The following is an 11,018-nucleotide window of genomic DNA, read 5'->3' on the forward strand; positions in this document are numbered from 1 at the left end:
CAATGGAAGGAAAATAAATGATTTAAATTAGATTAAACACGCAATAATGTAATCGTTGTTATATACTAGCTTGCTGTCAATAGAAAGACCGGAAACGTTGCTAAGCTATATAGAGGAAGATACAATTTATAGGAGTAGAACAAATCAAGAAAAAATAAATTACTGCGTTCGCCTTTTCAGCATATCTAAGGTTTAAAATCACGCCTGTATTTAAAATTTTTAGGTATTAACCAAACTTTTTTTATTTCGTTAGTAGTGGAGAATTTTATATTAGTTGTGCGTAATGAAATATATTAGTCTGCTAGTATGTTTTTTGACGATTACGAAATTCACAACTTCCGGTAAGTCAATACTTTTTTAAATAAAATTCGCACAAATTTTAAAATCTTTACGCTAATTTTAAATATTACTGAAGCTTATATTTAGAGATAAAGAACCTTTTTGGTTTTATAGATGCGCAAGTATTAGATGATTGGTTTGATGCTGGAAATGGTTTCTTATATCACCTTACTATTACAAAAATGACGCAAAACAAAGCTCAACTACAGTGCGAGGCCTGGGAAGGTCGACTTGCTATTGAAGCAATTCGTGATTCAGTTTTTTTCGAGTATGTTAAATCAATACTGTGTAAAACTTTAGTTTTTTGCATTAAAGGTATATTTTCGTTTTAAATTTCAAATTATTGCTTTAGAGTTTTAAATAAAAAATACAAGGACGATTCCTTTTGGATTGGGCTTAATGATAAATACAAGGAAGGCAAATTTAGATGGGATGATGGGGTAAATATTGCTATCTTGATACTTACTTTCTATTTTTTTTATAATTTTTTTTTTTTTTTTATAGTTTAACAATTTCTATACGTTACTGACTGACTTAAAGTACCTTACAGTTTAAGCCTTACAAGCCATTCTTTTTTGTGCCCGCAGGTACCTATGTCGCAAACATGGCGAGATGGTTGGAGGCTAGGAGTGCCTGATGACCGCTATCAAAAAGAAGATTGTGTTGTTATGAACAGCAGACCATGTGACTTTTCGCCAACGCGTTACAACGACGTAAACTGCAATCAAAAGTATTTGGGCTTATGCGAGAAATCTAAAGGTGTGCGTTGAACTTTGTTGGTAATTAAGTACAATACGGTTTTTAACACGTTTTAAAAAGCGCGTTTGTGACTTAAAATGTGATCAGATTAAGGTAATATCAAAAACGTGATTACATCCGAATACACTTTTGAATTCTAAAATCAAGAAAAAAAATTTACTCTGGAAAATTTAAACGAATTGAATGAAAATGCAATGTATTAGTAAATAAAACAAACGAGTAATACACATTGACTGGCAAGACCTTATTATAAGTTTTTAAGTCTGTAACAATAGCCAAAAAAAAGTACACTAATTAATACAAATGAAGATATCTGACGAAGTAGCTTCATTTTATCATAAAATTGCCTAAAGCGAGAACGCCCTGTTTAACTAAACCGCTAACACTTTATAACAAGTTTACAAACAGTAGGTTTTTAATTGTAAATTTAGTTTAACAATTTTTTAATTTTTAAACAATTTTTTTTGCAGGCGAATTGCCAGCATATCCATCTTTTGATGCTTCGAACGGTTATACTTATTTACTCTTGACCTCACAAACAACTTATGAAGTTGCCAGCGAAAAGTGTAATAAGATATACGCACAGTTAGCGTATTCACCCATAACAAATGCATCTTTAGCGAGGTATTTTAACTTAAACATTTAGTTAAAATTGTTTATTTTAAGTTTCGGTCTTACTAAAGCCGTTGTATTATAATTATGCTTAAAACATATAAAACTTAACCCACAAAAAAGAAATGCATTAACAACACCAATTATTCTTGGCAACATACTTCTTTATTTGGCTTATTTTTTAAGGGATTAATCTCGTGCTGTATAATACTATCCGATGTTTCTTATTGAAATTAACCTATTTGAACGCTTAAAAATTAAATGCTTTGTTAAGTATTTTTTAATATTTGTTTTAGTAGTTTAGAAATATTTCACATTGTATGTTTTGTGTTTTTTTTAAATAGCGAAATTGCCACTGGATTATTTTTAAACTTACAACCTTCTGTTTCAAAGCAACTTTGGGTTGGGTTTAACGACATTGAAAAGGAAGGAAATCTAGTTTTTAGTAACAAAGTAAGTGTAATTTTTTTATAACACTATGTAAAAATATTCTGGTTTAAAAACCAACGATGTAACGCATAACCAAATTATTTTGTAAAATTACTTATTAGCAAAAAATAAGAAAATTATATTTATTAAAATTAAAACACATAAGTTATAATCTTAACGTATTTTAAATTTATAATACTATAGGACAACGTAACCTCCAGTGATGTTAATTGGGAATCTGGTCAAAGTAATAACAACGACGGTAGAGATTGCGGCATTTTTAACGCAAACTCGTTGGGTAAAGTTTCACTGAATAATTGTAATGAAATCAAACCAGTTTTGTGCTCAAAAGTAACAACAACATGTGGTATGTAAATTGTAACGATTACCAAACACGATTTTAAATTTAACCAATTGTTATATTAATTTGTTAATAAAAAAGTTGCTTTAAAAAATATATATGTGTATACTTTTTTTAAAAGAACAAGCCATCCCTGCAACATGCCTTCCTTCAGCAGGAGAGTGTGGGCAAGATGAGTGAGTTTTTTATTAACATGATTTAAAACATGTCATTATGAAATTTAACAAAGTGGATTTGTATATTAATTTTGCCTGTTTAACGAAAAAAAATTAGTATGACGAAATATTGATTTTGATATACGAAAAAACAAAATATACCAACAAATAATAAAATGTCATAGCCTAAAGACATGATTTGTTTATTTTGTGTTGTGTTAAAGATATCGTGAATTAGATGGGACTTGTAATAACTTGCTAAATGTCGACCGTGGAAGGGAGGAACGGGGTTACAAAAGAATGCTTCCAGCTGATTTTGCAGATGGCATAGGTATAAGTTTAACATTATATTTTTAGATATTTGAATAGTTTTAAGCAATTTAAACACATTTTATCATTTTTCATTAATGTTTGGGTTATTAGGTTTTTGCTTGTGCGACTTTTTGTTAAGGTAAACGCGTTTATACCAAGATTTAATTGTTACTTTCCGCTTTTCGCAATAGTAGTGATTCACATTAGTTTTAAATCTAAAGTTTTAAAATGGTAATCACCACTACAAATGTATTAGTCTTAGGCCAACATTTTAATTGGTGTCTTCTATCGTTAATCATATACAGTATCTATAGCCTACCTTCTAGTACATAAAAAGTAATCCCATCCCGTACGCTTATTTTTATTATATTTTTAATTGCTTACAAAATGTTACTAATTATATAAAGTTTAAGGCATACTTTACTTTATTAAAAACTAATTAAAAAATTTTAAGGGAAACCAAGAGGTAATGGATTCCTCCCCAACGCGAGATCCATCACTCAAGCTGTTAGAAATGCAGAAGAGCCAGCGTCCTCAACGAACACGAATCATTTACCCGGGTGGGGCCAATTTCTTGCTCATGACGTCACTCGATTTGATTTACCTGGGGGTAACATTGATACACAACTAACACTAATTTAGATATGAAAAAAGATAATGCTTTCGCGAACTTTGTAAAATAAATTTTAACGTAAAAAGTAGGTATAATTTATTTAATCTTGTATTACACAAAACTTAATTCACTACTCTGCAAATAAAACATTTAAATAATTTTAAGAGGAACTTGAATGCCCGTGTGGCACCACTGACGAAGAATGTATTAATGTTGATATACCGATAGGGGATCCAATACGAGTTGACAACATTTGTATTCCTATAAAAAGGGGAGTCCAAGTCAAAACGTTGAATTGTAAGATATTTTTAATGATGTGAAACCAAGCTTATACCGTATATTTTGTTTTGCAAGCAAGACACCAAAATATTCATATCAGAAAAAAAGAATAAAATCACAGTAATTGCCATTTAATATGTTCTTATTGTTAACAAATATTTAATATTTTTTTATTAAATAGGTAATTACGATATGCGGTTACCACAATCAGTTGTCACTTCGTACGTTGACGCTAGTCAAGTTTATGGAAGTACTGATATGACAAGCATGCAACTTCGAGACGGTTTGTTAAGTTATATTGATAATATTGATTTCAAAGACAATGAGTTTACCTCGAGCGTAACTAAAACGAAATTGTTTACCGATTTACCGTTTTCTAAACTTTAACCTATTTTAGCCTAGTAATTACTTTTTTTGTAAAAGGTTAAATTATATTTTATTTTGGTAACTTGATTTAGAAAATGGTTTACTAAAAGTTGGAAACTACAGCACAAGTCGTGGACAGGGATTACCACTATTATCGCAAATATCATCTAATTTACATTCTTCCTTCGAATGTGAGCCAATCCATCGCCCGGCTAATATTCCATGCTTTGCGGGAGGTAAAACAATTTTGTCTAAAAATTGACTTATTGTGAGGTTGTGGGTTAGTAAATATTTAAATCTTACTGTGGTTTGAATATGGCTTAAACGGTTTTATTTTTGTAAGTTAAATTTTGAATAAAGCAAAAAATTAAAAAAAGTTTAAATAGGTTTAAAGTTGTAATTATGGTTCGAAATCTTAGATTTCGAAACATATTGTTATTGTCATTATGGTTCGAAATCTTAGATTTCGAGACATATTGTTATTGTCAGTGTATTTATTATGGTTCGAAATCTTCGATTTCGAAACATATTGTTATTGTCATTATATTTATTATGGTTCGAAATCTTAGATTTCGAAACATATTGTTATTGTCAGTGTATTTATTATTATTATTATGGTTCGAAATCTTAGATTTCGAAACATATTGTTATTGTCCGTATATTTATTTTTATTTTTATTCTTACTAATCCGAATTTTGAAATCGAATAACTTTTGATTTTGTGTATATTAATTTTTAAAATTTTAGTATGTTGTTTATTATCATATTGTGTTTCAATCCTCCTATTTTGATAATTTAAATATTATTAATTAGTAATTAATAGGTGTTTGTTTATTAAAATTTAGAGATCGTTATTAAGTTTTCAAATTTTAGTCAGTTATATATCATAATATTAATAACTCGAAAATGGATTAAAAATTTAATTTTTGTTTGTTTATTATATTTAAATTCTTGTTTGTTTATTAAAAATTAAAGTTTGATATTAAGCATTTAAAATTTAATATAATGTATTTTATGATATTAGTAATTAAAATACATGTTTAAAAAATAATTTTTGTTTGTTTATTTTATTTAAATGCTTGTTTATTTATTAAAAATCAAAAATCAATTTTGGGAATTTAAAATTTAGTAAAATGTATATCTTGATATTAACAACATAGAACTGGGTTAAAAAATTAATTTTTTTTGTATAATATATATAAATGCTTGTTTGTTTATTAAAAATTAAAGATATGTAAAATTCTTAGTTAAGGTGTAAGTATATTTTTTTTGTTTATAAAAATTTATGCTAAACATAATCAAATAATTTCGAACCATATTTTATTTATCAAATAAATCTAGTTATTATTATTATTGTTTTTATTCTTTCTAGTCAGAATTTTGAAAGACGATAACTTTTGTTCTTTAAAACTAAAAGTTCTAAATTTTTAGTATGTTTGTTATTATCCCAACGAATCGCAAACCTCCTATTTACGACATTTAATTATCACTAATTACTAATTAATAGGTGTTTGTTTATTAAAATTTAAAGGTTGTTATTAATTTTTTAAATCTTGGTCAATTGTATATTATGATATTACTAACACAAAAATAAATTAAAATTTTAATTTCTATCACTAATTACTTAATAATAGGTGTTTGTTTATTAAAATTTAAAGGTTGTTATTAATTTTTTAAATTTTTGTCAATTGTATATCATGATATTAGTAACTCAAAAACGAATTTAATTTTTGTCACTAATTACTAATTAATAGGTGTTTGTTTATTTAAATTTAAAGATTGTTATTAGGTTTTTAAATTTTGGTCGGTTTTATCTTATAATATTTATAATTCGAAAATAAATTAAAAAATAATTCTTGTTTGTTTTTTATATTTAAATGCTGGTTTGTTCATTAAAAATTAAAGTTCGACATTAAGCATTAAAAATTTGGTATGATGTATTTTATAATATAAGTAATTAAAAAACATATTAGAAAAATAATTTTCGTTTATTTATTATATTTAAATGCTTGTTTATTTAATTAAAATCAATTTTAAGAATTTAAAATTTACTATAATATATATCCTAATATCACCAACTTAAAACTGGGTTAAATATTAGTTTTTGTTTGTATTATATATATAAATGCTTGTTTGTTTATTAAAAATCAAAGGTTTGTAATATTCTTAGTTAATGTTTATGCATATCTTTTTTTATTTATAAAAATTTATGTTAAAAATAATCAAATATTTTCGAACCATATTTTATTTATCAAATAAATCTAGTTATTTTTATTCTTATTTGACCGAATTTTGAGGGACGATAACTTTTGTTCTTTAAAAGTAAAAGTTCTAAATTTTTAGTATGTTTGTTATTATCCCAACGAATCGCAAACCTCCTATTTACGACATTTAAATGTCACTAATTACTAATTAATAAGTGTTTGTTTATTAAAAATTAAAGGTTGTTATTAATTTTTTTAATCTTTGTCAATTGTATATTATGATATTACTAACTCAAAAATGAATTAAAATTTTAATTTTTAATCACTAAATACTAATTAATAAGTGTTTGTTTATTTAAATTTAAAGGTTGTTGTTAATTTTTTAAAATTTTGTCAATTGTATATTATGATATTAGTAACTCAAAAATAAATTAAAATTTTAATTTTTGACACTAATTACTAATAAATAGGTGTTTGTTTATTTAAATTTAATGATTGTTTTTAGATTTTTAAATTTTGGTCAGTTATATGTTATAATATTTATAACTTGAAAATGAAATAAAAATTAATTCTTTTTGTTTATTATATTTAAATGCTTGTTTGTTGATTAAAAGTTAAAGTCCGATATTAAGCATTAAAAATTTGGTATAATGTATTTTAAAATATAAGTAGTTGAAAAACATATTTGAAAAATAAGTTTCAATTGTTTATCATATTTAAATGCTTGTTTATTTAATTTAAATCAAAAATCAATTTTAGGAATTTAAAATTTGGTATAATCTATATCCTGATATAAACAACTTAAAACTGCGTTAAATATTAGTTTTGTGTGTATAGTATATATAAATGCTTGTTTGTTTATTCGAATATATGTAATATTCTTAGTTAATGTTTATGCATATCTTTTTTTATTTATAAAAATTTATGTTAAAAATAATCAAAAAATTTCGAACCATATTTTATTTATCAAATAAATCTAGTTATGGTTCGAAATCTTAGATTTCGAAACATATTGTTATTGTCATTATACTTATTATTATTATTATTATTATTTTTATTCTTTCTAGTCCCAATTTTGAAAGAATATATCTTTAGTTCCTTAGAATTTAAAAATCTGAAATTTTAGTATGTTGTTTATTATCAGATTATGTTTTCATTCTCCTATTTACAACATTTAATTATCACTAATTACTAATTAATAAGTGTTTATTTATTAAAATTTAAAGGTTGTTATTAATTTTTAAAATCTTGGTCAATTGTATATCATGATATTGGTAACTAAAAAATGAATTAAAATTTTAATTTTTATCACTAATTACTAATTAATAGGTGTTTATTTAATATAATTTAAAGGTTGTTATTAACTTTTTAAATTTTGGTCAATTGTATATCATGATATCAGTAACTCAAAAACTAATTAAAATTTTAATTTTTATCACTAATTACTAATTAATAGGTGTTTGTTTATTAAAATTTAAAGGTTGTTATTAACTTTTTAAATCTTGGTCAATTGTATATCATGATATTACTAACTCAAAAATGAATTAAAATTAAAATTTTCATCACTAATTACTAATTAATGGGTGTTTGTTTATTCAAATTTAAAGATTGATATTAGGTTTTTAAATTTTGGTCGGTTATATCTTATTATATTTAAAATTTAAAAATAATTAAAAAATTATTCTTGTTTGTTTGTTATATTAAATGCTGGTTTGTAAATTAAAAATCAAAGGTATGTAATATTCTTAGTTAATGTATATGCATATATTTTTTATTTATAAAATTTTATGTTAAAAATAATTAAATAATTTCGAACCATATTTTATTTATCAAATAAATCTAGTTATTATGGTTCGAAATCTTAGATTTCGAAACATATTGTTATTGTCAGTGTATTTATTATTATTATTATTATTATTATTATTATTATTGTTTTTATTCTTTCTAGTCAGAATTTTGAAAGACGATAACTTTTGTTCTTTAAAACTAAAAGTTCTAAATTTTTAGTATGTTTGTTATTATCCCAACGAATCGCAAACCTCCTATAAACGACATTTAATTATCACTAATTACTAATTAATATATTTTATTATTAAAATTTAAGGATTAAATTTGCTGAAATTTTAATATGTTGTTGGTATTATTATTTTGTATGTTGCTATTTAAAATGAAGATTTAACTCTAGCTAAATATCGTTTAATCACTATTTTTGTTTTTTTTATAAAATAATGAATCAGTGTGAGTTTAACGCTTGAATAATTTAATAGCGTTCTGGTCGCCGTCAAAAATCGTCCTTTTCGCTGTCTATTAAAGTAAAAAATATTGGTTGAAAATTTAAGTAAAATGTTAAAATATAAGTAAAAAATGTGTAAAATTTTTTTTTTTAATTGTTTTGTTATTATTATATATTAATACTCGTTTGATTACTAAAAAATTAAGATCGGTATTTTGCTTTTAAATTTAGTTTACTTTTCTATTACAATATTAATGAATGCGTGTTCGTTTGTTAAAATTAGGTTTAAATATAAAAAAGTTCATATTTAAATTTATAATTTAATTAATAAACCTACTAAATAAATTATATTTATAAAAAAGAATCAAACGATTTCGAACCATATTTTATTTATCAAATAAATCTAGTTATTATTATTATGGTTCGAAATCTTAGATTTCGAAACATATTGTTATTGTCAGTGTATTTATTATTATTATTATTATGGTTCGAAATCTTAGATTTTGAAACATATTGTTATTGTCAGTGTATTTATTGTTTTTATTCTTTCTAGTCAGAATTTTGAAAGACGATAACTTTTGTTCTTTAAAAGTAAAAGTTCTAAATTTTTAGTATGTTCGTTATTATCCCAACGAATCGCAAACCTCCTATTTACGACATATAAATGTCACTAATTACTAATTAATATATTTTATTATTAAAATTTAAAGATTAAATTTTTTGAAATTTTAATATGTTGTTGTTATTATTATTTTGTATGTTGCTATTTAAAATGAAGATTTAACTCTAGCTAAATATCGTTTAATCATTATTTTAGTTTTTTTTTTTTTTATAAAATAACGAATCAGTGTGAGTTTAACGCTTGAATAATTTAATAGCGTTTTGGTCGCCGTCAAAAATCGTTCTTTTCGCTGTCTATTAAAGTAAAAAATATTGGTTGAAAATTTAAGTAAAATGTTAAAGTATAAGTCAAAAATGTGTAAATTTTGTTTTTTTAATTGTTTTGTTATTATTATATTTTAATACTCGTTTGATTACTAAAAAATTAAGATCGGTATTTTGCTTTTAAATTTAGTTTACTTTTCTATTACAATATCAACTAGATTTATTTGATAAATAAAATATGGTTCGAAATTATTTGATTATGTTTAGCTTAAATTTTTATAAATAAAAAAAATATGCATACACCTTAACTAAGAATATTACATATCTTTGATTTTTAATAAACAAACAAGCATTTAAATATATTATACAAATAAAATTAATTTTTCAACCCAGTTTTATGTTGTTAATATCAGGATATACATTATACTAAATATTAAAATCCAAAAATTAATTTTTGATTTCTAATAAATAAACAAGCATTTAAATAAAATAAACAACCAAAAATTATTTTTTAAACATGTCTTTTAATTACAAATATTATAAAATACATTATATTAAATTTTAAATGCCTAATATCAAACTTTTATTTTTAATAAACAAACAAGAATTTAAATATAATAAACAAACAAAAATTAAATTTTTAATCCATTTTCGAGTTATTAATATTATAATATATAACTGACCAAAATTTGAAAACTTAATAACGATCTCTAAATTTTAATAAACAAACACCTATTAATTACTAATTAATAATATTTAAATTATCAAAATAGGAAGATTGAAACACAATATGATAATAAACAACATACTAAAATTTTAAAAATTTATATACACAAAATCAAAAGTTATTCGATTTCAAAATTCGGATTAGTAAGAATAAAAATAAAAATAAATATACGGACAATAACAATATGTTTCGAAATCTAAGATTTCGAACCATAATAAATGCGTGTTCGTTAGTTAAAATTAGGTTTAAATATAAAAAAGTTCATATTTAAATTTATAATTTAATTAATAAACCTACTAAATAAATTATATTTATAAAAAGAATCAAACGATTTCGAACCATATTTTATTTATCAAATAAATCTAGTTATTATTATTATTGTTTTTATTCTTTCTAGTCAGAATTTTGAAAGACGATAACTTTTGTTCTTTAAAACTAAAAGTTCTAAATTTTTAGTATGTTTGTTATTATCCCAACGAATCGCAAACCTCCTATTTACGACATTTAATTATCACTAATTACTAATTAATAGGTGTTTGTTTATTAAAATTTAAAGGTTGTTATTAATTTTTTAAATCTTGGTCAATTGTATATTATGATATTACTAACACAAAAATAAATTAAAATTTTAATTTTTATCACTAATTACTTAATAATAGGTGTTTGTTTATTAAAATTTAAAGGTTGTTATTAATTTTTTAAATTTTTGTCAATTGTATATCATGATATTAGTAACTCAAAAACG

The sequence above is a fragment of the Corella eumyota genome, chromosome 1 (genome assembly GCF_963082875.1).
Source record: "Corella eumyota chromosome 1, kaCorEumy4.1, whole genome shotgun sequence".
NCBI lineage: Eukaryota > Metazoa > Chordata > Ascidiacea > Phlebobranchia > Corellidae > Corella > Corella eumyota.